At 45.9% G+C, this 26538-nt stretch overlaps 2 long non-coding RNA genes and 6 other non-coding genes across 8 annotated transcripts; all 8 read right to left on the minus strand.

The window, feature by feature from the left end:
* Window positions 1–2826: 2826 nt before the first annotated feature.
* On the minus strand, window positions 2827–2900 carry TRNAN-GUU (transfer RNA asparagine (anticodon GUU)). Its single transcript has one exon. It is a non-coding gene; the product is annotated as a tRNA-Asn (tRNA).
* Window positions 2901–5089: 2189 nt separating this feature from the next.
* TRNAV-CAC (transfer RNA valine (anticodon CAC)) lies at window positions 5090–5162 on the minus strand. Its single transcript has one exon. It is a non-coding gene; the product is annotated as a tRNA-Val (tRNA).
* Window positions 5163–8659: 3497 nt separating this feature from the next.
* On the minus strand, window positions 8660–15359 carry LOC114237141 (uncharacterized). Its single transcript, XR_003622903.2, has 3 exons — window positions 13929–15359; window positions 12056–12156; window positions 8660–9085 (listed from the first exon to the last, which is right to left on the minus strand). It is a non-coding gene; the product is annotated as an uncharacterized LOC114237141 (long non-coding RNA).
* On the minus strand, window positions 13036–13109 carry TRNAN-GUU (transfer RNA asparagine (anticodon GUU)). The gene has a single exon. It is a non-coding gene; the product is annotated as a tRNA-Asn (tRNA).
* TRNAV-CAC (transfer RNA valine (anticodon CAC)) lies at window positions 15299–15371 on the minus strand. Its single transcript has one exon. It is a non-coding gene; the product is annotated as a tRNA-Val (tRNA).
* Window positions 15372–18867: 3496 nt separating this feature from the next.
* Window positions 18868–25567, minus strand: LOC130706928 (uncharacterized). The gene is made up of 3 exons (XR_009006966.1): window positions 24137–25567; window positions 22264–22364; window positions 18868–19293 (listed from the first exon to the last, which is right to left on the minus strand). It is a non-coding gene; the product is annotated as an uncharacterized LOC130706928 (long non-coding RNA).
* On the minus strand, window positions 23244–23317 carry TRNAN-GUU (transfer RNA asparagine (anticodon GUU)). Its single transcript has one exon. It is a non-coding gene; the product is annotated as a tRNA-Asn (tRNA).
* TRNAV-CAC (transfer RNA valine (anticodon CAC)) lies at window positions 25507–25579 on the minus strand. The gene has a single exon. It is a non-coding gene; the product is annotated as a tRNA-Val (tRNA).
* Window positions 25580–26538: the final 959 nt, after the last annotated feature.

Consider the following 26538-nt stretch of genomic DNA (forward strand, 5'->3'; position numbering starts at 1 on the left):
GCTTATTTAACCAGTACAACCAGTACAGGAAATTTAGGAAGTCCAACGTAACTCAGATTTTCAAGCCAAAATAAAGCCAAGACTTACACAACAGTATATTATGCCACCATTATTTTCTACATCATAACATAATCTGAAAATATATATATAGTCGTTTTTAGACCAAAATTATGAAACCAATCTAATTTTTCTGAGTAACCTCGATAAAAGCACACGACATGACATAAACACTTTAAATGTCATGATATATAAAATGTATAAATTATTTAAATTGCTTAAAAGTATTAAGGGTCATCTTTGTAATCCATTTCATTTCGTTTCTCACTCTTGTTCCGAGTAATCAAGACCATTCATTTAATCTACAGCTAAATCTGTTATCGTTCCTTGTCACCAATTCCACAACAAAATTTTTCCTTATATAAATACCACATTGAAAGCATAAGTAGTAAAGCATTCTTCCCAGAAATTCTTAATTTTCTTATTTTAAATTTATACGAGTGATTATTACTTTCCTGAAATTAATTGGGGAACTGAGTTTTAATTAATTTAAGTTTTTAGAGGCCTACTTTGTCTATTCTCTCCCAAGGAAGAGAAAGTATATTGTTTTGCTTCTGAGAAGATATATTTAAAGGGAAAAAAATTCATCAAACTAGTGGGCATTATTTAAGGTGAAAGCAGAGGCAATGATATGTTTTAACAGCAACTGACAGTGAGGGAAACAAAATGAAATAAGTAAGCCACATTAGGTCCTTGAAGGAAGCTCATCAATGAAACTCGGAGTAATTCTGTGATATGCTTTTGAGTCTCCAGGGTATGTATCTGTGCATGAAGTCATTGCTCCTCCTCCATTTTTATTAAGGACCGAACGGGCTTACAGTTCTGGAAGGTTTAACTCTTGATTTGTAGGGTTGTCACAAGTGCTCATGTTGCTGACTTTGTTGCTTCTTTGTAATGCTATGTCTCTCCTCTGCTTTCTGTAGTCTGATTTCAGCCATCCCTGAAGGACATTTGTTTGAATTTTTTCAGTTATTTAGAACCTTGAGTATACCAATGAAAGAAAGCTGCCTATTCCGTGCTAAAAATTCAATATTCTTCCTGTATTAATCCCCCTTATTAATGTTGAGTTCCTTATGAGGGAACCATTGCATATTAAGATCGTCCTGATTGTAGCTACTACACTTTTGCAGTTATTGACAAGGGTTGACTGGGCCCACGTGGTTTTTAGCAAATAGTGGAAAGACAAGAGGTGGACAGCTTCTCACTGCTGCGGTGTCTCATACCAGGAAACACCAGAATCCTCAGGACAAGCATCAGACCAAAAAGACTCATGGTCCGGATTAGCTGTCATCTTCTACCTAACAGGGAATGGATCCCTGTCAACCGCCACCCAACAGGGATCATCCCCAGAAGTTCACTTCCTAAAATGAAAACCAGAATCCCGCACTGAGACGAGAAATTAGTGATGCACAAATGAGAGGGAGAGAGAGACACAAAATCCGTGTCCAGTAACCACACAGTATGAAAAAGCCAAAATGCTCAATTGCTGCACATGAGATATAACAGAACAGAGCAAACACGAGCCAATAGCTCTAAGGGTCCAGGTCTGAAGCAGGAACTGGTGGGGGGCAGGATTCTGTTGGCTCCCACGAGGTGTCTTAGATGGGCTAATTGTTATCGTCACAGCCAAAAAACAAACAAAAAACGGTCAAGGAAAAACATAGAAACACTTATTCCCATGCGAATTCCCCATTTGATAGGAGGAAGGACAGGCATTAGATTGTTTGCATCAAATTAAAAGTATAACCAAAATGTATAAATAAAAGAGAAAAGGGGAGAAGGAAAAAACCTCTGGGATGAGCGAGATTCTTCTCTTTGGATAAGTTGCTTGGCAGGACGTTGTCAAAGACGTCACTCTGGGCAGTCTTCTCTGGACCCTGTTGACTAGGTCTGCAGAGAAAACCATTACAGTTATTGGGAGACTTTAAAAATATTGAATGTTGAGCTTTCGAACGTATGCAATAGAATATCTCTGTGTACTGCCCACAGTGTCCCCCTGTTGTCCTTCCCCTTAGTTATGTCGGGAGGGCACTGCTCCCTTTATTAGTTAGACTACCATAGAGAGATGTATAGAAAGGTTGCTGTGTTGGCAAGTAAATGAAGAAAGGGACATTGAAAGACTGGAAAATAAAATGGAATATGATTCAGTGCCACTTCTGTGGAGGGCAAACTTGAAGGATTTGCCAACATTAGAAGCATAGAAACACGAAAGGTAGCACTTGCACTTGCAGTTCTCTACGCTCTGGAAACACCTGCACGAGTGGTCAGAGGTGTGTGTACAATAATGATGGTTGCAGCCTATTCGTCATCGTGAAGCCATGAAACCAAATACTACACAACCATGGAAGAAATGCCTTTATCAAAAATAATGCAGAGGAGAATTATGATGATGAGTTCACCGATAACATCATTCATAGAAGAATTACTAACGTTCACAGCTGAAAAATTTGAGACACATAAAATAGAACTTTCTTGTCCAAGTCTGTAGACTTGGCAGAATAAAGACTATCCCACCAGACCGTGGCTTCCTCGATCTCTTTCAGAAGGCCGTAAGTTAGGCAAGTATAGAGTCCAATAGAGACGACAGACAATAGAGCTGGGAAGGGGAGTGTGGCCCAAGACTGGCAGCAGTCGTGAGGTGGCTAGGACCCCGAATGCAGTTCGGTAAACTTTGTGGGAGCAGATGTACAGGTGATAATCAGCATGGAACACCTGCAATGGTAATCAGCACAGAAAAAAACGCTGAATGGGTTCTAAAACCTCTCCCATCGTCCCTGGGTGGGCTCGAACCACCAACCTTTCGATTAACAGCCGAACGCGCTAACCCATTGCGCCACAGAGACAGCAGCACGCCCCCTTTCCTCGCCTCTCTATGGAGTAGACACTGACTAATTCCTAGGATGTGCCGCCTTTCTCGCAGGAAAACGGTACCAGTTCCAAAGCTTCGGAAAAACGGAAAGTTTAGAGCAGCCGATCCCACTGGACCTGAGACTGGGTCGACGTCAGGAAAAGACAACACTAAGCACTATTATCATAGGGCAGCCACCCATGCAGACAATTCTGACAAGCACTTGAGAATACACCCCCTCCCTTGGACGCATTTCCCATCTGGTCCTCTCATCCTCCCACTCACTCCAGGGAAGGATTCGTCACCTTTGTGTCCTGTCAGAACCCTTTACGCTCCGTGCAGGGCACAGAGATCCAGGCAACAGCCAAGGGGCAGCTGCACTTCCCAGAAGGGCCTTTCGCGAGGTAGGCGGTTCCAGCGCTCAGGCTGACCCAAGACCCCACTGCCCGCCAAGGCAACCGGGAAGGAGACCGGAGGGCAGCCGGCCCGGGGGGATTCCTACTAGCACAGAACGTGCCTGGCCTGCGCTTCGGGGGGAGCGGAATAAAACTCCTCTTGAAGCTTCTCTACAGCCTGAAGAGAACGGATTTCAGGTTCCTGAAAGGGCAAAGGGGCCTCCTCGCGAGGACAGAGGCTTCCCCTGGTCTTGGAGGACAAGTCCCGCAGAAGCTGCCTTTGAGAGACACGCCAAACGAAAGGAGCAATCTTGAGTGGAGAGGTCTGCAAGGAACTCTCAAGTGGTGTCGCCATTCTTACGTACGGAGAGAGAGTGAGAAACCCAACGTGGGAAAATGTTTACTGTGCACTTACGTACAGAATATACGATGTTATTCCTCTTGCAACTTTCTTGTATGTTTCCAAGGGCTTTGGTTGTGGTTCTTAATGAATGTTTGGAACTCGAGTCTCCGATTCTCTTGGGATGAAAACGCGGTAAATAAGACTTCGGGTTTGTAACATGCAGGGGGAAAAGAGCCGAGGCGAGAGCCGGCCAGCCCAGGCTGTTCATTACATCTCACGTCCTCCAGCCTGCGCGATGTCAAGGACCCTGAGGCCGGGACTCGCCGGCATTTGGGGACTCAGTGCAGAAGCTCGTCTGCATCTGAACCTTGAAGCAAAACACAGCTCTGGTCGGGGCAGGAAGAGGAAGACGCCTGCCAGTGGAGACGCTGAAGGGGAAAAAGAAGAAAAACATTTTTGCAGAGGCTTCCCTGACCGGGAATCGAACCCGGGCCGCAGCGGTGAAAGCGCCGAATCCTAGCCACTAGACCACCAGGGAACCATTGAGGAGCCCCGACGTAGCGTCTCCACGTGAAAATTGTAGAAGTCAAGACTAAACTTCAGAGACCCGGAGAGCAGGAACGGAGATTTCCCAGAAGCCCAGGGCTGAATGCAGCTGTGCAAGGCTCCCAGCCCTTGCCCGGCTGCTCATCACCCTTCACCTCTCCAGTCTTGGGCGACGCCTTGGGCCCTGAGACAGGACACAAGGTCCGTCCTGGTCTAGCTTCAGCGCTGTGTGCTGCCGAGCCAAGGTCCTGCTCTCTTCCTGAACCTCGCTTTTCCCTTGAGTCAGCTGCCGACTGGGATGTCAGCAGGTGATGGGCGGATCCGTCCACTTCCTGATCTCTGCCCTGGCTCTGGGGGCTCTCCTGGAGACGGCACCGCTACGGGCTCCTTCCCCTCCGCGACCGGCTCAATTCGTGGAGCCTGACATTGTTCATTTCCGTGTCTTTGGCTCGGGTCCCCGGTGCACAGTCGGGTTCGGTCTCTTTTGTGGCGTCACGCAGATCAAACTGTTGCGTAGGTGTGCCGAGGTGGGGGAAAGCCAAGTGTGCCTCACTGGGATGAACTCCTCGGTTTTCAGAGACATAACTCGTGTGAACATGTGGAAGAGGTTTAGGCGCCTGCTTAGTAGGTGAGGGGATTTCCGGATGTAAAACTGACCCGAAGTCAGCCTTGTCCTTTGCCCACTTGGATTAGCTGGCTGTGGCCTGCGCTCCGCGGTGCCTCAGAGCAGAGAAAGGAGGGCGGGTTCCTGGTGCTGAGCAGGCTCTCAGGCAGTAAGGGAACTCCTGGCCTGTACCTTGGGGATGGAAACTGAGGCTGCGCCCGCCGCCTCAGCCCCTGCCTTTCGCCCGTTTTGGTTTTTGGAATGGGAAGGTAAAAACTTCAGAAAGGAAGGACGTTTGTTTCCGCCCGGTTTCGAACCGGGGACCTTTCGCGTGTGAGGCGAACGTGATAACCGCTACACTACGGAAACACGGCGGGTGCTGCCGCCTAGTGGCACATCCCTGAAATCCGTAGGTCCTGCCACCACTCTCCTAGTCGCCAACTTTTTAAACTGCAGAATGAACCTTGAAGCCCCGAGATCTCTCAGGCAAGCAGACTGCGGCTTCCGAGAGGCCCTGCTTTCAGGGTTCCTCGCCTGGCCCGAAGGGAGGACCCCCGAGCCTCCCACAGTCGGCCTTCGGGCTCCCGCACCGACCGCAGAGTCCTCGGATCCACGGCTATGCCCCCGAGTGCAGGGGTCGCCCCCGCTGCTGACTCCTCAGCTCCCAGAAGCCGCGGGAGCCGGGGGTTCGGGCAAGTGCCCTTTGGGCCTAAGGGGAAAAGGTAGAGAATTCGGTTCATTCCAGTGAGCTTCTCTCTCTCTGGAGCGGATCCTGTGGGTCCTAGCTGCATGTCCCCAAAGCCTTCAAACAGAATTCCTTTCATCCAGACTGGATTGAGTCGTCTTCAGGGTGAATGCTAGCTTGCTACAAACACTCCGTCATACCTGAAGGAGGAAATCTACAACTCCCAGGTAAATTCTATTTTCTTCCTTTGATTTCTTCAAACAACAACAGCCAAAAAGACAGGTCACTGGTACATACTTGCACTTTTCTTATAATACTTAAGGTATGTCTGACTATCTATGAAAAGCTCTTGCTATAGAAACATGTGCAAGAGATTGTCTACCATGAGCTAAACGATCGTCATGCCTGCCCAAGGTCCAAGAATCTGATGAAGCTGGATCCAGTCCCCCACTGCCTTTAGATCACCAGTTCGATCACCATCCAAAGCAACCAATTTCCCAGATGCAGGTCACTAATATGAGGGAGAAGAGGTCAGCTAAACATGTAAACATTCGCAGTTTGTTCTGGGGAATGTTGAAAGTCAGCAGTGGTACAGTTAGAAGGGGAAATAAAAGACTTCATAATAACGATAATACCAGCTTTCTCGAGCTTTACTCAGTGACCAGCACTGTTCCTCAGTGCTTTACTGTGGAATCACTTACTAAGTCCACATAACAACCCTGGAAGATAGCGTAGGACTTTACCACCCCTTGTTGCAGATGAGAACACTGAGGCGCTGAAAAGCTGAGCTAAGCTTTCCAGGGTCTCACCCCCCACCCCCACCCCCACCCCACCCCGTGACAGTGAGAGCCAGCACTCAGACCCAAGCAGTTTGCCTCCAGAGCCCCTCCCCTTGGCCACCATGCTCACGGGTAACTGAGAAAACTTCACTGAGATTTGCATCCCTTCCTTGTTCAACCTCCAATATATCAAAAGGAAGAGAAGATTGAAAGGTAGGCCTACAAACCTCCCCAAACTCATTAATGAAATGAAGAGGAAGAGGAGAAAGAGTAAACAGGACCATTGGAGAAGCAACGACGTTAGACGCAGAGAGAATGACGATGCGTTTGTTAAACACATACTAACTGGAAACTGTCTCTTTAAAGACTAAGAAGGACCTATCTTCCAACCATTGAAGGCCTAAACTTTCCCGTTCCATGGCAGTCTCCACCCAAGAATAGATTTCAAAGCTACCAACATAGTGTATACACATGTGAATATGAAAATCATACTTCAACATTAGTAGTAAAGAGATTATTTTTGAATTAAAAAAAATATTTTTAATACAGCAGGTTCTTAATAGTTATTTTATATATATTAGTGTATATATGTCAATCCCAATCTCCCAACGCATCCCACCACCACCAACCCCTCTGCCGCTTTCCCCCCGTTGGGGTCCATATGTTTGTTCTCTACATCTGTGTCTCTCTTTCTGCCCTGCAAACCGGGTCATCTGAACCATTTTTCTAGGTTCCACATATATGCGTTAATATACGATATTTGTTTTTCTCTTTCTGACTTACTTCAAGTAGTAAAGAGATTTTGAATGAGTTAGCTCACATGGTTACTAATAAAAATGGGAAACAGTTATTAGGATGTTGTCATTAAACAAAGGCAGGATTTATAAAAAAGCCAGAAAAGAGAAGAGAGGAAACACACACACACACAAACAAAGCCTGAGAAAGGGGAGTTTTCCCTTTCCTGGAGGAACAGATAGCTGAAAGCCATCAAACAGCTACTCTGGACGGGTTAATCTAGTGAAGTACCGAACTAATCAGGTAAACGCTTTTGGCTATGTGTGGATGCACAACAATTCTTGAGAGTTTAGTGGTGAAATGCATGTGGCGGCTATTCTTTGTGTACTACCTGCCAGTGTCCCCCTTTGGCACCTGTGAGTTAGTTAAGCCTAATTGGACTACTTTCCTCATCAGAATTTCTCAATTTCATATACGGCCCCCCCGTTCCTTGACTCATATTTATTCTTAAAAGAGCAGATTTGGTCATGAACACTTGGTTCTCTCTTTGACACAGTATTAACAGTGGAATGTCGGCTTAAGGTAATGGTTGTGAGCAGCATATGCGTAAGTAGTCAGATATCCGGTAGTGAAGGAAAGCCAAAATTCTGAGGACAGCAAAAATATCACAGTAACTACTTTGAACTTACTTTCCCTCCTAGCCCAGGACAAAGCAGAAGAAAAAGTAGCAACATCACTTTAACAATAACCAAGTGGCATTAAACTTTAAAACAATGAGGCATATTATGCAAAAAGTACACAGAGTGTACAGTTCCCAAACCATTACCAGTGTACACCAACCTGAATCACTGATGAAGCAACCTAAATAACTAAGGTATGCAAAATTACCAGACCACAGAAGGCTTCCTCATGACTCTTCCCATGCAAGAGCTCAGAGTAATCACACACATACCCCTCCCAACCTCTCTGCCTGTTACTTTCACATAAATTGAATCACAGGGCATGCACTGGGTTTGGGGGCATGGAGGGGCATGGGTCTGACTTCTTTCACTCAACATTATGTCTATGAAATTTAACCCTATTTTTCACGTAGTTCTTTGTCTCTGTGTGTATGCCTTGTAAGAATATAACTCCACGTAGTTTTGAACTGTTGGACAGTTCAGTTGTTTCCAGTTGAGGATATTCTGAAATGGTACGAACATTTTTTTATGACTTTTGGGGGACATACACATTTTTCTAGAGCACCCCATTCCAAGAGAATAATGCCAGTGTTGACTTTCAAGATAATACTTTTGGGGGTTTCCCTGGTTGCGCATTGGTTAAGAATCCGCCTGCCAAGGCAGGGGACACGGGGTCGAGCCCGGTTCCGGGAAGATCCCACATGCCGTGGAGCAACTAAGCCCGTGCACCCCAACTACTGAGCCTACGCTCTAGAGCCCGTGAGCCACAACTACTGAGCCCTCATGCCACAACTACTGACGCCTGCCCGCCTAGAGCCCGTGCTCCGCAACAAGAGAAGCCACCACAAGGAAGAGCAGCCCCCAATCACTGCAACTAGAGAGAGCCCTCGCCCAGCAACGAAGACCCAACGCAGCCAAAAACAAATACACAAAATCAATTTTAAAAATTTATAAAAATATATAAAAGTTGGGGGGGGGGTTGTTTTTTGTTTTTTTCCAGCAAAAAGCGTTTATTCAGGAATAGCGGAAGAATGGCAATTCAGGACAAGCAAGCTATAGCAAAAGCCATAGGCAAGTCCCACAAACAAAGGAGAGGAAGGAACCTTGTTTTACAGAGAGAGAGGAGGAAGCTGAGGGAGGCTGTTTTGAACCCAAGTCCACTGGAGAAAAGTGAAAGTTCAGGGTGATGACGGTTTCTCATTGCCAAGTTGCTGATTTCCTGCAGGAGATGCAACGAATATGTTTTTCTGTTGGGGCCTGTAATCGAGGATTCTTCCTGCTGATGCTTCTTCTGTTTGGGTTTGTAATTGACGATACTTCCTGTCTTTGAACTTGAGTGGTACCCCATGAGAGCTCCCACTTCTGGTATCCCGACTTCATCTGAGTGACGTTTCCCTTTATTCGTTTTCAAACCTGTCACAAGGAATTTTGAATTTTCTGTTTTAACCTATTTTAATGTTTTAGGAGACTTACTACATCAAAATATTATCATTACAACCTGTGGCCCTAGCAACTTTCAAGTGTTCAGTAGCTACATGTGGCTTGCACCTATCATATCGGAGAGCACAGGTCAAAGGTACAGCACAGCGAAAAGTACGATTTCTGGGCCACAGCATGTAACTGTGTATGTATGACCCTCAGTGGATGCTGCCAAATTTTTTTTCCAACCTGTGGAACTTTTTTATACCCTTTCCAGAAATGAATAAGAATTTCCAGTGCTCTCCATCCTGTCAACATTTGGTTTTGTTTGTCCTTTTTTTTTTAAAGTAAGCTTTATTGAGGTGTAATTTACATAGTAAAACCTGCCAACATTAGATTTTTCTACATTCTTTTCAATGATATCATTTCTTTGCCAAGCTGGATTCTGGTGCTTGCTGTGAGAGAAAGCAAGTGCCATGCAAAAAATGAATGTGTAACAAGAAGCAAGGAGGCGCTTTGAGAAGGTTTCAGAAGCCGTGCAGTGCTCAGCATTAAGGTTATGATTCTGACATGTCAGAGCAGTGAAAACACAAGCCACTCTACTGAACTTTTGTCAAGGGAACACATAAGAATAGCCACAGCACCAGCCACAAACCTACAAACTATAGAAATATATGTGAAGCCAGAAAACAACAGCATTCCCCAACGAAAGCACTGTTGTCGACCGACCTATCATGAAATCAGGACAAACGGGAAGGACAAAGACAGAGAGAATTTGCAGGCAACCAAAGATGATTCGTTAATTAAATCAATTTACTGTTAGTCAAAGGATTGAAGTTAACTCCAGATCTTGAACTTGTAATTTAAGCTGACGCATGTTGGAACATGGGAATGTTGGAATCATATATTGGTATATATGGAATCATATATTAGATGACGCCTAAAAATATTTACCAAAAATTGTAAGTGGAATAATTGAGTCGTCTGGTTTCTAGAATTACAAGTATTCATTCCTCTTTAAAGATATTAGTATATTTAATGTACTTGACTAGTATATTTAATATACTTCAACACATAAATTTAAATTTTTACTCGTTGAAAACTTATTGGATACGTTTGCTTATTTAACCAGTACAACCAGTACAGGAAATTTAGGAAGTCCAACGTAACTCAGATTTTCAAGCCAAAATAAAGCCAAGACTTACACAACAGTATATTATGCCACCATTATTTTCTACATCATAACATAATCTGAAAATATATATATAGTCGTTTTTAGACCAAAATTATGAAACCAATCTAATTTTTCTGAGTAACCTCGATAAAAGCACACGACATGACATAAACACTTTAAATGTCATGATATATAAAATGTATAAATTATTTAAATTGCTTAAAAGTATTAAGGGTCATCTTTGTAATCCATTTCATTTCGTTTCTCACTCTTGTTCCGAGTAATCAAGACCATTCATTTAATCTACAGCTAAATCTGTTATCGTTCCTTGTCACCAATTCCACAACAAAATTTTTCCTTATATAAATACCACATTGAAAGCATAAGTAGTAAAGCATTCTTCCCAGAAATTCTTAATTTTCTTATTTTAAATTTATACGAGTGATTATTACTTTCCTGAAATTAATTGGGGAACTGAGTTTTAATTAATTTAAGTTTTTAGAGGCCTACTTTGTCTATTCTCTCCCAAGGAAGAGAAAGTATATTGTTTTGCTTCTGAGAAGATATATTTAAAGGGAAAAAAATTCATCAAACTAGTGGGCATTATTTAAGGTGAAAGCAGAGGCAATGATATGTTTTAACAGCAACTGACAGTGAGGGAAACAAAATGAAATAAGTAAGCCACATTAGGTCCTTGAAGGAAGCTCATCAATGAAACTCGGAGTAATTCTGTGATATGCTTTTGAGTCTCCAGGGTATGTATCTGTGCATGAAGTCATTGCTCCTCCTCCATTTTTATTAAGGACCGAACGGGCTTACAGTTCTGGAAGGTTTAACTCTTGATTTGTAGGGTTGTCACAAGTGCTCATGTTGCTGACTTTGTTGCTTCTTTGTAATGCTATGTCTCTCCTCTGCTTTCTGTAGTCTGATTTCAGCCATCCCTGAAGGACATTTGTTTGAATTTTTTCAGTTATTTAGAACCTTGAGTATACCAATGAAAGAAAGCTGCCTATTCCGTGCTAAAAATTCAATATTCTTCCTGTATTAATCCCCCTTATTAATGTTGAGTTCCTTATGAGGGAACCATTGCATATTAAGATCGTCCTGATTGTAGCTACTACACTTTTGCAGTTATTGACAAGGGTTGACTGGGCCCACGTGGTTTTTAGCAAATAGTGGAAAGACAAGAGGTGGACAGCTTCTCACTGCTGCGGTGTCTCATACCAGGAAACACCAGAATCCTCAGGACAAGCATCAGACCAAAAAGACTCATGGTCCGGATTAGCTGTCATCTTCTACCTAACAGGGAATGGATCCCTGTCAACCGCCACCCAACAGGGATCATCCCCAGAAGTTCACTTCCTAAAATGAAAACCAGAATCCCGCACTGAGACGAGAAATTAGTGATGCACAAATGAGAGGGAGAGAGAGAGACAAAATCCGTGTCCAGTAACCACACAGTATGAAAAAGCCAAAATGCTCAATTGCTGCACATGAGATATAACAGAACAGAGCAAACACGAGCCAATAGCTCTAAGGGTCCAGGTCTGAAGCAGGAACTGGTGGGGGGCAGGATTCTGTTGGCTCCCACGAGGTGTCTTAGATGGGCTAATTGTTATCGTCACAGCCAAAAAACAAACAAAAAACGGTCAAGGAAAAACATAGAAACACTTATTCCCATGCGAATTCCCCATTTGATAGGAGGAAGGACAGGCATTAGATTGTTCGCATCAAATTAAAAGTATAACCAAAATGTATAAATAAAAGAGAAAAGGGGAGAAGGAAAAAACCTCTGGGATGAGCGAGATTCTTCTCTTTGGATAAGTTGCTTGGCAGGACGTTGTCAAAGACGTCACTCTGGGCAGTCTTCTCTGGACCCTGTTGACTAGGTCTGCAGAGAAAACCATTACAGTTATTGGGAGACTTTAAAAATATTGAATGTTGAGCTTTCGAACGTATGCAATAGAATATCTCTGTGTACTGCCCACAGTGTCCCCCTGTTGTCCTTCCCCTTAGTTATGTCGGGAGGGCACTGCTCCCTTTATTAGTTAGACTACCATAGAGAGATGTATAGAAAGGTTGCTGTGTTGGCAAGTAAATGAAGAAAGGGACATTGAAAGACTGGAAAATAAAATGGAATATGATTCAGTGCCACTTCTGTGGAGGGCAAACTTGAAGGATTTGCCAACATTAGAAGCATAGAAACACGAAAGGTAGCACTTGCACTTGCAGTTCTCTACGCTCTGGAAACACCTGCACGAGTGGTCAGAGGTGTGTGTACAATAATGATGGTTGCAGCCTATTCGTCATCGTGAAGCCATGAAACCAAATACTACACAACCATGGAAGAAATGCCTTTATCAAAAATAATGCAGAGGAGAATTATGATGATGAGTTCACCGATAACATCATTCATAGAAGAATTACTAACGTTCACAGCTGAAAAATTTGAGACACATGAAATAGAACTTTCTTGTCCAAGTCTGTAGACTTGGCAGAATAAAGACTATCCCACCAGACCGTGGCTTCCTCGATCTCTTTCAGAAGGCCGTAAGTTAGGCAAGTATAGAGTCCAATAGAGACGACAGACAATAGAGCTGGGAAGGGGAGTGTGGCCCAAGACTGGCAGCAGTCGTGAGGTGGCTAGGACCCCGAATGCAGTTCGGTAAACTTTGTGGGAGCAGATGTACAGGTGATAATCAGCATGGAACACCTGCAATGGTAATCAGCACAGAAAAAAACGCTGAATGGGTTCTAAAACCTCTCCCACCGTCCCTGGGTGGGCTCGAACCACCAACCTTTCGATTAACAGCCGAACGCGCTAACCCATTGCGCCACAGAGACAGCAGCACGCCCCCTTTCCTCGCCTCTCTATGGAGTAGACACTGACTAATTCCTAGGATGTGCCGCCTTTCTCGCAGGAAAACGGTACCAGTTCCAAAGCTTCGGAAAAACGGAAAGTTTAGAGCAGCCGATCCCACTGGACCTGAGACTGGGTCGACGTCAGGAAAAGACAACACTAAGCACTATTATCATAGGGCAGCCACCCATGCAGACAATTCTGACAAGCACTTGAGAATACACCCCCTCCCTTGGACGCATTTCCCATCTGGTCCTCTCATCCTCCCACTCACTCCAGGGAAGGATTCGTCACCTTTGTGTCCTGTCAGAACCCTTTACGCTCCGTGCAGGGCACAGAGATCCAGGCAACAGCCAAGGGGCAGCTGCACTTCCCAGAAGGGCCTTTCGCGAGGTAGGCGGTTCCAGCGCTCAGGCTGACCCAAGACCCCACTGCCCGCCAAGGCAACCGGGAAGGAGACCGGAGGGCAGCCGGCCCGGGGGGATTCCTACTAGCACAGAACGTGCCTGGCCTGCGCTTCGGGGGGAGCGGAATAAAACTCCTCTTGAAGCTTCTCTACAGCCTGAAGAGAACGGATTTCAGGTTCCCGAAAGGGCAAAGGGGCCTCCTCGCGAGGACAGAGGCTTCCCCTGGTCTTGGAGGACAAGTCCCGCAGAAGCTGCCTTTGAGAGACACGCCAAACGAAAGGAGCAATCTTGAGTGGAGAGGTCTGCAAGGAACTCTCAAGTGGTGTCGCCATTCTTACGTACGGAGAGAGAGTGAGAAACCCAACGTGGGAAAATGTTTACTGTGCACTTACGTACAGAATATACGATGTTATTCCTCTTGCAACTTTCTTGTATGTTTCCAAGGGCTTTGGTTGTGGTTCTTAATGAATGTTTGGAACTCGAGTCTCCGATTCTCTTGGGATGAAAACGCGGTAAATAAGACTTCGGGTTTGTAACATGCAGGGGGAAAAGAGCCGAGGCGAGAGCCGGCCAGCCCAGGCTGTTCATTACATCTCACGTCCTCCAGCCTGCGCGATGTCAAGGACCCTGAGGCCGGGACTCGCCGGCATTTGGGGACTCAGTGCAGAAGCTCGTCTGCATCTGAACCTTGAAGCAAAACACAGCTCTGGTCGGGGCAGGAAGAGGAAGACGCCTGCCAGTGGAGACGCTGAAGGGGAAAAAGAAGAAAAACATTTTTGCAGAGGCTTCCCTGACCGGGAATCGAACCCGGGCCGCAGCGGTGAAAGCGCCGAATCCTAGCCACTAGACCACCAGGGAACCATTGAGGAGCCCCGACGTAGCGTCTCCACGTGAAAATTGTAGAAGTCAAGACTAAACTTCAGAGACCCGGAGAGCAGGAACGGAGATTTCCCAGAAGCCCAGGGCTGAATGCAGCTGTGCAAGGCTCCCAGCCCTTGCCCGGCTGCTCATCACCCTTCACCTCTCCAGTCTTGGGCGACGCCTTGGGCCCTGAGACAGGACACAAGGTCCGTCCTGGTCTAGCTTCAGCGCTGTGTGCTGCCGAGCCAAGGTCCTGCTCTCTTCCTGAACCTCGCTTTTCCCTTGAGTCAGCTGCCGACTGGGATGTCAGCAGGTGATGGGCGGATCCGTCCACTTCCTGATCTCTGCCCTGGCTCTGGGGGCTCTCCTGGAGACGGCACCGCTACGGGCTCCTTCCCCTCCGCGACCGGCTCAATTCGTGGAGCCTGACATTGTTCATTTCCGTGTCTTTGGCTCGGGTCCCCGGTGCACAGTCGGGTTCGGTCTCTTTTGTGGCGTCACGCAGATCAAACTGTTGCGTAGGTGTGCCGAGGTGGGGGAAAGCCAAGTGTGCCTCACTGGGATGAACTCCTCGGTTTTCAGAGACATAACTCGTGTGAACATGTGGAAGAGGTTTAGGCGCCTGCTTAGTAGGTGAGGGGATTTCCGGATGTAAAACTGACCCGAAGTCAGCCTTGTCCTTTGCCCACTTGGATTAGCTGGCTGTGGCCTGCGCTCCGCGGTGCCTCAGAGCAGAGAAAGGAGGGCGGGTTCCTGGTGCTGAGCAGGCTCTCAGGCAGTAAGGGAACTCCTGGCCTGTACCTTGGGGATGGAAACTGAGGCTGCGCCCGCCGCCTCAGCCCCTGCCTTTCGCCCGTTTTGGTTTTTGGAATGGGAAGGTAAAAACTTCAGAAAGGAAGGACGTTTGTTTCCGCCCGGTTTCGAACCGGGGACCTTTCGCGTGTGAGGCGAACGTGATAACCGCTACACTACGGAAACACGGCGGGTGCTGCCGCCTAGTGGCACATCCCTGAAATCCGTAGGTCCTGCCACCACTCTCCTAGTCGCCAACTTTTTAAACTGCAGAATGAACCTTGAAGCCCCGAGATCTCTCAGGCAAGCAGACTGCGGCTTCCGAGAGGCCCTGCTTTCAGGGTTCCTCGCCTGGCCCGAAGGGAGGACCCCCGAGCCTCCCACAGTCGGCCTTCGGGCTCCCGCACCGACCGCAGAGTCCTCGGATCCACGGCTATGCCCCCGAGTGCAGGGGTCGCCCCCGCTGCTGACTCCTCAGCTCCCAGAAGCCGCGGGAGCCGGGGGTTCGGGCAAGTGCCCTTTGGGCCTAAGGGGAAAAGGTAGAGAATTCGGTTCATTCCAGTGAGCTTCTCTCTCTCTGGAGCGGATCCTGTGGGTCCTAGCTGCATGTCCCCAAAGCCTTCAAACAGAATTCCTTTCATCCAGACTGGATTGAGTCGTCTTCAGGGTGAATGCTAGCTTGCTACAAACACTCCGTCATACCTGAAGGAGGAAATCTACAACTCCCAGGTAAATTCTATTTTCTTCCTTTGATTTCTTCAAACAACAACAGCCAAAAAGACAGGTCACTGGTACATACTTGCACTTTTCTTATAATACTTAAGGTATGTCTGACTATCTATGAAAAGCTCTTGCTATAGAAACATGTGCAAGAGATTGTCTACCATGAGCTAAACGATCGTCATGCCTGCCCAAGGTCCAAGAATCTGATGAAGCTGGATCCAGTCCCCCACTGCCTTTAGATCACCAGTTCGATCACCATCCAAAGCAACCAATTTCCCAGATGCAGGTCACTAATATGAGGGAGAAGAGGTCAGCTAAACATGTAAACATTCGCAGTTTGTTCTGGGGAATGTTGAAAGTCAGCAGTGGTACAGTTAGAAGGGGAAATAAAAGACTTCATAATAACGATAATACCAGCTTTCTCGAGCTTTACTCAGTGACCAGCACTGTTCCTCAGTGCTTTACTGTGGAATCACTTACTAAGTCCACATAACAACCCTGGAAGATAGCGTAGGACTTTACCACCCCTTGTTGCAGATGAGAACACTGAGGCGCTGAAAAGCTGAGCTAACCTTTCCAGGGTCTCACCCCCCACCCCCACCCCCACCCCACCCCGTGACAGTGAGAGCCAGCACTCAGACCCAAGCAGTTTGCCTCCAGAGCCCCTCCCCTTGGCCACCATGCTCACGGGTAACTGAGAAAACTTCACTGAGATTTGCATCCCTTCCTTGTTCAACCTCCAATATATCAAAAGGAAGAGAAGATTGAAAGGTAGGCCTACAAACCTCCCCAAACTCATTAATGAAATGAAGAGGAAGAGGAGAAAGAGTAAACAGGACCATTGGAGAAGCAACGACGTTAGACGCAGAGAGAATGACGATGCGTTTGTTAAACACATACTAACTGGAAACTGTCTCTTTAAAGACTAAGAAGGACCTATCTTCCAACCATTGAAGGCCTAAACTTTCCCGTTCCATGGCAGTCTCCACCCAAGAATAGATTTCAAAGCTACCAACATAGTGTATACACATGTGAATATGAAAATCATACTTCAACATTAGTAGTAAAGAGATTATTTTTGAATTAAAAAAAATATTTTTAATACAGCAGGTTCTTAATAGTTATTTTATATATATTAGTGTATATATGTCAATCCCAATCTCCCAACGCATCCCACCACCACCAACCCCTCTGCCGCTTTCCCCCCGTTGGGGTCCATATGTTTGTTCTCTACATCTGTGTCTCTCTTTCTGCCCTGCAAACCGGGTCATCTGAACCATTTTTCTAGGTTCCACATATATGCGTTAATATACGATATTTGTTTTTCTCTTTCTGACTTACTTCAAGTAGTAAAGAGATTTTGAATGAGTTAGCTCACATGGTTACTAATAAAAATGGGAAACAGTTATTAGGATGTTGTCATTAAACAAAGGCAGGATTTATAAAAAAGCCAGAAAAGAGAAGAGAGGAAACACACACACACACAAACAAAGCCTGAGAAAGGGGAGTTTTCCCTTTCCTGGAGGAACAGATAGCTGAAAGCCATCAAACAGCTACTCTGGACGGGTTAATCTAGTGAAGTACCGAACTAATCAGGTAAACGCTTTTGGCTATGTGTGGATGCACAACAATTCTTGAGAGTTTAGTGGTGAAATGCATGTGGCGGCTATTCTTTGTGTACTACCTGCCAGTGTCCCCCTTTGGCACCTGTGAGTTAGTTAAGCCTAATTGGACTACTTTCCTCATCAGAATTTCTCAATTTCATATACGGCCCCCCCCTTCCTTGACTCATATTTATTCTTAAAAGAGCAGATTTGGTCATGAACACTTGGTTCTCTCTTTGACACAGTATTAACAGTGGAATGTCGGCTTAAGGTAATGGTTGTGAGCAGCATATGCGTAAGTAGTCAGATATCCGGTAGTGAAGGAAAGCCAAAATTCTGAGGACAGCAAAAATATCACAGTAACTACTTTGAACTTACTTTCCCTCCTAGCCCAGGACAAAGCAGAAGAAAAAGTAGCAACATCACTTTAACAATAACCAAGTGGCATTAAACTTTAAAACAATGAGGCATATTATGCAAAAAGTACACAGAGTGTACAGTTCCCAAACCATTACCAGTGTACACCAACCTGAATCACTGATGAAGCAACCTAAATAACTAAGGTATGCAAAATTACCAGACCACAGAAGGCTTCCTCATGACTCTTCCCATGCAAGAGCTCAGAGTAATCACACACATACCCCTCCCAACCTCTCTGCCTGTTACTTTCACATAAATTGAATCACAGGGCATGCACTGGGTTTGGGGGCATGGAGGGGCATGGGTCTGACTTCTTTCACTCAACATTATGTCTATGAAATTTAACCCTATTTTTCACGTAGTTCTTTGTCTCTGTGTGTATGCCTTGTAAGAATATAACTCCACGTAGTTTTGAACTGTTGGACAGTTCAGTTGTTTCCAGTTGAGGATATTCTGAAATGGTACGAACATTTTTTTATGACTTTTGGGGGACATACACATTTTTCTAGAGCACCCCATTCCAAGAGAATAATGCCAGTGTTGACTTTCAAGATAATACTTTTGGGGGTTTCCCTGGTTGCGCATTGGTTAAGAATCCGCCTGCCAAGGCAGGGGACACGGGGTCGAGCCCGGTTCCGGGAAGATCCCACATGCCGTGGAGCAACTAAGCCCGTGCACCCCAACTACTGAGCCTACGCTCTAGAGCCCGTGAGCCACAACTACTGAGCCCTCATGCCACAACTACTGACGCCTGCCCGCCTAGAGCCCGTGCTCCGCAACAAGAGAAGCCACCACAAGGAAGAGCAGCCCCCAATCACTGCAACTAGAGAGAGCCCTCGCCCAGCAACGAAGACCCAACGCAGCCAAAAACAAATACACAAAATCAATTTTAAAAATTTATAAAAATATATAAAAGTTGGGGGGGGGTTGTTTTTTGTTTTTTTCCAGCAAAAAGCGTTTATTCAGGAATAGCGGAAGAATGGCAATTCAGGACAAGCAAGCTATAGCAAAAGCCATAGGCAAGTCCCACAAACAAAGGAGAGGAAGGAACCTTGTTTTACAGAGAGAGAGGAGGAAGCTGAGGGAGGCTGTTTTGAACCCAAGTCCACTGGAGAAAAGTGAAAGTTCAGGGTGATGACGGTTTCTCATTGCCAAGTTGCTGATTTCCTGCAGGAGATGCAACGAATATGTTTTTCTGTTGGGGCCTGTAATCGAGGATTCTTCCTGCTGATGCTTCTTCTGTTTGGGTTTGTAATTGACGATACTTCCTGTCTTTGAACTTGAGTGGTACCCCATGAGAGCTCCCACTTCTGGTATCCCGACTTCATCTGAGTGACGTTTCCCTTTATTCGTTTTCAAACCTGTCACAAGGAATTTTGAATTTTCTGTTTTAACCTATTTTAATGTTTTAGGAGACTTACTACATCAAAATATTATCATTACAACCTGTGGCCCTAGCAACTTTCAAGTGTTCAGTAGCTACATGTGGCTTGCACCTATCATATCGGAGAGCACAGGTCAAAGGTACAGCACAGCGAAAAGTACGATTTCTGGGCCACAGCATGTAACTGTGTATGTATGACCCTCAGTGGATGCTGCCAAATTTTTTTTCCAACCTGTGGAACTTTTTTATACCCTTTCCAGAAATGAATAAGAATTTCCAGTGCTCTCCATCCTGTCAACATTTGGTTTTGTTTGTCCTTTTTTTTTTAAAGTAAGCTTTATTGAGGTGTAATTTACATAGTAAAACCTGCCAACATTAGATTTTTCTACATTCTTTTCAATGATATCATTTCTTTGCCAAGCTGGATTCTGGTGCTTGCTGTGAGAGAAAGCAAGTGCCATGCAAAAAATGAATGTGTAACAAGAAGCAAGGAGGCGCTTTGAGAAGGTTTCAGAAGCCGTGCAGTGCTCAGCATTAAGGTTATGATTCTGACATGTCAGAGCAGTGAAAACACAAGCCACTCTACTGAACTTTTGTCAAGGGAACACATAAGAATAGCCACAGCACCAGCCACAAACCTACAAACTATAGAAATATATGTGAAGCCAGAAAACAACAGCATTCCCCAACGAAAGCACTGTTGTCGACCGACCTATCATGAAATCAGGACAAACGGGAAGGACAAAGACAGAGAGAATTTGCAGGCAACCAAAGATGATTCGTTAATTAAATCAATTTACTGTTAGTCAAAGGATTGAAGTTAACTCCAGATCTTGAACTTGTAATTTAAGCTGACGCATGTTGGAACATGGGAATGTTGGAATCATATATTGGTATATATGGAATCATATATTAGATGACGCCTAAAAATATTTACCAAAAATTGTAAGTGGAATAATTGAGTCGTCTGGTTTCTAGAATTACAAGTATTCATTCCTCTTTAAAGATATTAGTATATTTAATGTACTTGACTAGTATATTTAATATACTTCAACACATAAATTTAAATTTTTACTCGTTGAAAACTTATTGGATACGTTTGCTTATTTAACCAGTACAACCAGTACAGGAAATTTAGGAAGTCCAACGTAACTCAGATTTTCAAGCCAAAATAAAGCCAAGACTTACACAACAGTATATTATGCCACCATTATTTTCTACATCATAACATAATCTGAAAATATATATATAGTCGTTTTTAGACCAAAATTATGAAACCAATCTAATTTTTCTGAGTAACCTCGATAAAAGCACACGACATGACATAAACACTTTAAATGTCATGATATATAAAATGTATAAATTATTTAAATTGCTTAAAAGTATTAAGGGTCATCTTTGTAATCCATTTCATTTCGTTTCTCACTCTTGTTCCGAGTAATCAAGACCATTCATTTAATCTACAGCTAAATCTGTTATCGTTCCTTGTCACCAATTCCACAACAAAATTTTTCCTTATATAAATACCACATTGAAAGCATAAGTAGTAAAGCATTCTTCCCAGAAATTCTTAATTTTCTTATTTTAAATTTATACGAGTGATTATTACTTTCCTGAAATTAATTGGGGAACTGAGTTTTAATTAATTTAAGTTTTTAGAGGCCTACTTTGTCTATTCTCTCCCAAGGAAGAGAAAGTATATTGTTTTGCTTCTGAGAAGATATATTTAAAGGGAAAAAAATTCATCAAACTAGTGGGCATTATTTAAGGTGAAAGCAGAGGCAATGATATGTTTTAACAGCAACTGACAGTGAGGGAAACAAAATGAAATAAGTAAGCCACATTAGGTCCTTGAAGGAAGCTCATCAATGAAACTCGGAGTAATTCTGTGATATGCTTTTGAGTCTCCAGGGTATGTATCTGTGCATGAAGTCATTGCTCCTCCTCCATTTTTATTAAGGACCGAACGGGCTTACAGTTCTGGAAGGTTTAACTCTTGATTTGTAGGGTTGTCACAAGTGCTCATGTTGCTGACTTTGTTGCTTCTTTGTAATGCTATGTCTCTCCTCTGCTTTCTGTAGTCTGATTTCAGCCATCCCTGAAGGACATTTGTTTGAATTTTTTCAGTTATTTAGAACCTTGAGTATACCAATGAAAGAAAGCTGCCTATTCCGTGCTAAAAATTCAATATTCTTCCTGTATTAATCCCCCTTATTAATGTTGAGTTCCTTATGAGGGAACCATTGCATATTAAGATCGTCCTGACTGTAGCTACTACACTTTTGCAGTTATTGACAAGGGTTGACTGGGCCCACGTGGTTTTTAGCAAATAGTGGAAAGACAAGAGGTGGACAGCTTCTCACTGCTGCGGTGTCTCATACCAGGAAACACCAGAATCCTCAGGACAAGCATCAGACCAAAAAGACTCATGGTCCGGATTAGCTGTCATCTTCTACCTAACAGGGAATGGATCCCTGTCAACCGCCACCCAACAGGGATCATCCCCAGAAGTTCACTTCCTAAAATGAAAACCAGAATCCCGCACTGAGACGAGAAATTAGTGATGCACAAATGAGAGGGAGAGAGAGAGACAAAATCCGTGTCCAGTAACCACACAGTATGAAAAAGCCAAAATGCTCAATTGCTGCACATGAGATATAACAGAACAGAGCAAACACGAGCCAATAGCTCTAAGGGTCCAGGTCTGAAGCAGGAACTGGTGGGGGGCAGGATTCTGTTGGCTCCCACGAGGTGTCTTAGATGGGCTAATTGTTATCGTCACAGCCAAAAAACAAACAAAAAACGGTCAAGGAAAAACATAGAAACACTTATTCCCATGCGAATTCCCCATTTGATAGGAGGAAGGACAGGCATTAGATTGTTCGCATCAAATTAAAAGTATAACCAAAATGTATAAATAAAAGAGAAAAGGGGAGAAGGAAAAAACCTCTGGGATGAGCGAGATTCTTCTCTTTGGATAAGTTGCTTGGCAGGACGTTGTCAAAGACGTCACTCTGGGCAGTCTTCTCTGGACCCTGTTGACTAGGTCTGCAGAGAAAACCATTACAGTTATTGGGAGACTTTAAAAATATTGAATGTTGAGCTTTCGAACGTATGCAATAGAATATCTCTGTGTACTGCCCACAGTGTCCCCCTGTTGTCCTTCCCCTTAGTTATGTCGGGAGGGCACTGCTCCCTTTATTAGTTAGACTACCATAGAGAGATGTATAGAAAGGTTGCTGTGTTGGCAAGTAAATGAAGAAAGGGACATTGAAAGACTGGAAAATAAAATGGAATATGATTCAGTGCCACTTCTGTGGAGGGCAAACTTGAAGGATTTGCCAACATTAGAAGCATAGAAACACGAAAGGTAGCACTTGCACTTGCAGTTCTCTACGCTCTGGAAACACCTGCACGAGTGGTCAGAGGTGTGTGTACAATAATGATGGTTGCAGCCTATTCGTCATCGTGAAGCCATGAAACCAAATACTACACAACCATGGAAGAAATGCCTTTATCAAAAATAATGCAGAGGAGAATTATGATGATGAGTTCACCGATAACATCATTCATAGAAGAATTACTAACGTTCACAGCTGAAAAATTTGAGACACATGAAATAGAACTTTCTTGTCCAAGTCTGTAGACTTGGCAGAATAAAGACTATCCCACCAGACCGTGGCTTCCTCGATCTCTTTCAGAAGGCCGTAAGTTAGGCAAGTATAGAGTCCAATAGAGACGACAGACAATAGAGCTGGGAAGGGGAGTGTGGCCCAAGACTGGCAGCAGTCGTGAGGTGGCTAGGACCCCGAATGCAGTTCGGTAAACTTTGTGGGAGCAGATGTACAGGTGATAATCAGCATGGAACACCTGCAATGGTAATCAGCACAGAAAAAAACGCTGAATGGGTTCTAAAACCTCTCCCACCGTCCCTGGGTGGGCTCGAACCACCAACCTTTCGATTAACAGCCGAACGCGCTAACCCATTGCGCCACAGAGACAGCAGCACGCCCCCTTTCCTCGCCTCTCTATGGAGTAGACACTGACTAATTCCTAGGATGTGCCGCCTTTCTCGCAGGAAAACGGTACCAGTTCCAAAGCTTCGGAAAAACGGAAAGTTTAGAGCAGCCGATCCCACTGGACCTGAGACTGGGTCGACGTCAGGAAAAGACAACACTAAGCACTATTATCATAGGGCAGCCACCCATGCAGACAATTCTGACAAGCACTTGAGAATACACCCCCTCCCTTGGACGCATTTCCCATCTGGTCCTCTCATCCTCCCACTCACTCCAGGGAAGGATTCGTCACCTTTGTGTCCTGTCAGAACCCTTTACGCTCCGTGCAGGGCACAGAGATCCAGGCAACAGCCAAGGGGCAGCTGCACTTCCCAGAAGGGCCTTTCGCGAGGTAGGCGGTTCCAGCGCTCAGGCTGACCCAAGACCCCACTGCCCGCCAAGGCAACCGGGAAGGAGACCGGAGGGCAGCCGGCCCGGGGGGATTCCTACTAGCACAGAACGTGCCTGGCCTGCGCTTCGGGGGGAGCGGAATAAAACTCCTCTTGAAGCTTCTCTACAGCCTGAAGAGAACGGATTTCAGGTTCCCGAAAGGGCAAAGGGGCCTCCTCGCGAGGACAGAGGCTTCCCCTGGTCTTGGAGGACAAGTCCCGCAGAAGCTGCCTTTGAGAGACACGCCAAACGAAAGGAGCAATCTTGAGTGGAGAGGTCTGCAAGGAACTCTCAAGTGGTGTCGCCATTCTTACGTACGGAGAGAGAGTGAGAAACCCAACGTGGGAAAATGTTTACTGTGCACTTACGTACAGAATATACGATGTTATTCCTCTTGCAACTTTCTTGTATGTTTCCAAGGGCTTTGGTTGTGGTTCTTAATGAATGTTTGGAACTCGAGTCTCCGATTCTCTTGGGATGAAAACGCGGTAAATAAGACTTCGGGTTTGTAACATGCAGGGGGAAAAGAGCCGAGGCGAGAGCCGGCCAGCCCAGGCTGTTCATTACATCTCACGTCCTCCAGCCTGCGCGATGTCAAGGACCCTGAGGCCGGGACTCGCCGGCATTTGGGGACTCAGTGCAGAAGCTCGTCTGCATCTGAACCTTGAAGCAAAACACAGCTCTGGTCGGGGCAGGAAGAGGAAGACGCCTGCCAGTGGAGACGCTGAAGGGGAAAAAGAAGAAAAACATTTTTGCAGAGGCTTCCCTGACCGGGAATCGAACCCGGGCCGCAGCGGTGAAAGCGCCGAATCCTAGCCACTAGACCACCAGGGAACCATTGAGGAGCCCCGACGTAGCGTCTCCACGTGAAAATTGTAGAAGTCAAGACTAAACTTCAGAGACCCGGAGAGCAGGAACGGAGATTTCCCAGAAGCCCAGGGCTGAATGCAGCTGTGCAAGGCTCCCAGCCCTTGCCCGGCTGCTCATCACCCTTCACCTCTCCAGTCTTGGGCGACGCCTTGGGCCCTGAGACAGGACACAAGGTCCGTCCTGGTCTAGCTTCAGCGCTGTGTGCTGCCGAGCCAAGGTCCTGCTCTCTTCCTGAACCTCGCTTTTCCCTTGAGTCAGCTGCCGACTGGGATGTCAGCAGGTGATGGGCGGATCCGTCCACTTCCTGATCTCTGCCCTGGCTCTGGGGGCTCTCCTGGAGACGGCACCGCTACGGGCTCCTTCCCCTCCGCGACCGGCTCAATTCGTGGAGCCTGACATTGTTCATTTCCGTGTCTTTGGCTCGGGTCCCCGGTGCACAGTCGGGTTCGGTCTCTTTTGTGGCGTCACGCAGATCAAACTGTTGCGTAGGTGTGCCGAGGTGGGGGAAAGCCAAGTGTGCCTCACTGGGATGAACTCCTCGGTTTTCAGAGACATAACTCGTGTGAACATGTGGAAGAGGTTTAGGCGCCTGCTTAGTAGGTGAGGGGATTTCCGGATGTAAAACTGACCCGAAGTCAGCCTTGTCCTTTGCCCACTTGGATTAGCTGGCTGTGGCCTGCGCTCCGCGGTGCCTCAGAGCAGAGAAAGGAGGGCGGGTTCCTGGTGCTGAGCAGGCTCTCAGGCAGTAAGGGAACTCCTGGCCTGTACCTTGGGGATGGAAACTGAGGCTGCGCCCGCCGCCTCAGCCCCTGCCTTTCGCCCGTTTTGGTTTTTGGAATGGGAAGGTAAAAACTTCAGAAAGGAAGGACGTTTGTTTCCGCCCGGTTTCGAACCGGGGACCTTTCGCGTGTGAGGCGAACGTGATAACCGCTACACTACGGAAACACGGCGGGTGCTGCCGCCTAGTGGCACATCCCTGAAATCCGTAGGTCCTGCCACCACTCTCCTAGTCGCCAACTTTTTAAACTGCAGAATGAACCTTGAAGCCCCGAGATCTCTCAGGCAAGCAGACTGCGGCTTCCGAGAGGCCCTGCTTTCAGGGTTCCTCGCCTGGCCCGAAGGGAGGACCCCCGAGCCTCCCACAGTCGGCCTTCGGGCTCCCGCACCGACCGCAGAGTCCTCGGATCCACGGCTATGCCCCCGAGTGCAGGGGTCGCCCCCGCTGCTGACTCCTCAGCTCCCAGAAGCCGCGGGAGCCGGGGGTTCGGGCAAGTGCCCTTTGGGCCTAAGGGGAAAAGGTAGAGAATTCGGTTCATTCCAGTGAGCTTCTCTCTCTCTGGAGCGGATCCTGTGGGTCCTAGCTGCATGTCCCCAAAGCCTTCAAACAGAATTCCTTTCATCCAGACTGGATTGAGTCGTCTTCAGGGTGAATGCTAGCTTGCTACAAACACTCCGTCATACCTGAAGGAGGAAATCTACAACTCCCAGGTAAATTCTATTTTCTTCCTTTGATTTCTTCAAACAACAACAGCCAAAAAGACAGGTCACTGGTACATACTTGCACTTTTCTTATAATACTTAAGGTATGTCTGACTATCTATGAAAAGCTCTTGCTATAGAAACATGTGCAAGAGATTGTCTACCATGAGCTAAACGATCGTCATGCCTGCCCAAGGTCCAAGAATCTGATGAAGCTGGATCCAGTCCCCCACTGCCTTTAGATCACCAGTTCGATCACCATCCAAAGCAACCAATTTCCCAGATGCAGGTCACTAATATGAGGGAGAAGAGGTCAGCTAAACATGTAAACATTCGCAGTTTGTTCTGGGGAATGTTGAAAGTCAGCAGTGGTACAGTTAGAAGGGGAAATAAAAGACTTCATAATAACGATAATACCAGCTTTC

The sequence above is a fragment of the Balaenoptera acutorostrata genome, unplaced genomic scaffold (genome assembly GCF_949987535.1).
Source record: "Balaenoptera acutorostrata unplaced genomic scaffold, mBalAcu1.1 scaffold_871, whole genome shotgun sequence".
Taxonomy (NCBI): domain Eukaryota; kingdom Metazoa; phylum Chordata; class Mammalia; order Artiodactyla; family Balaenopteridae; genus Balaenoptera; species Balaenoptera acutorostrata.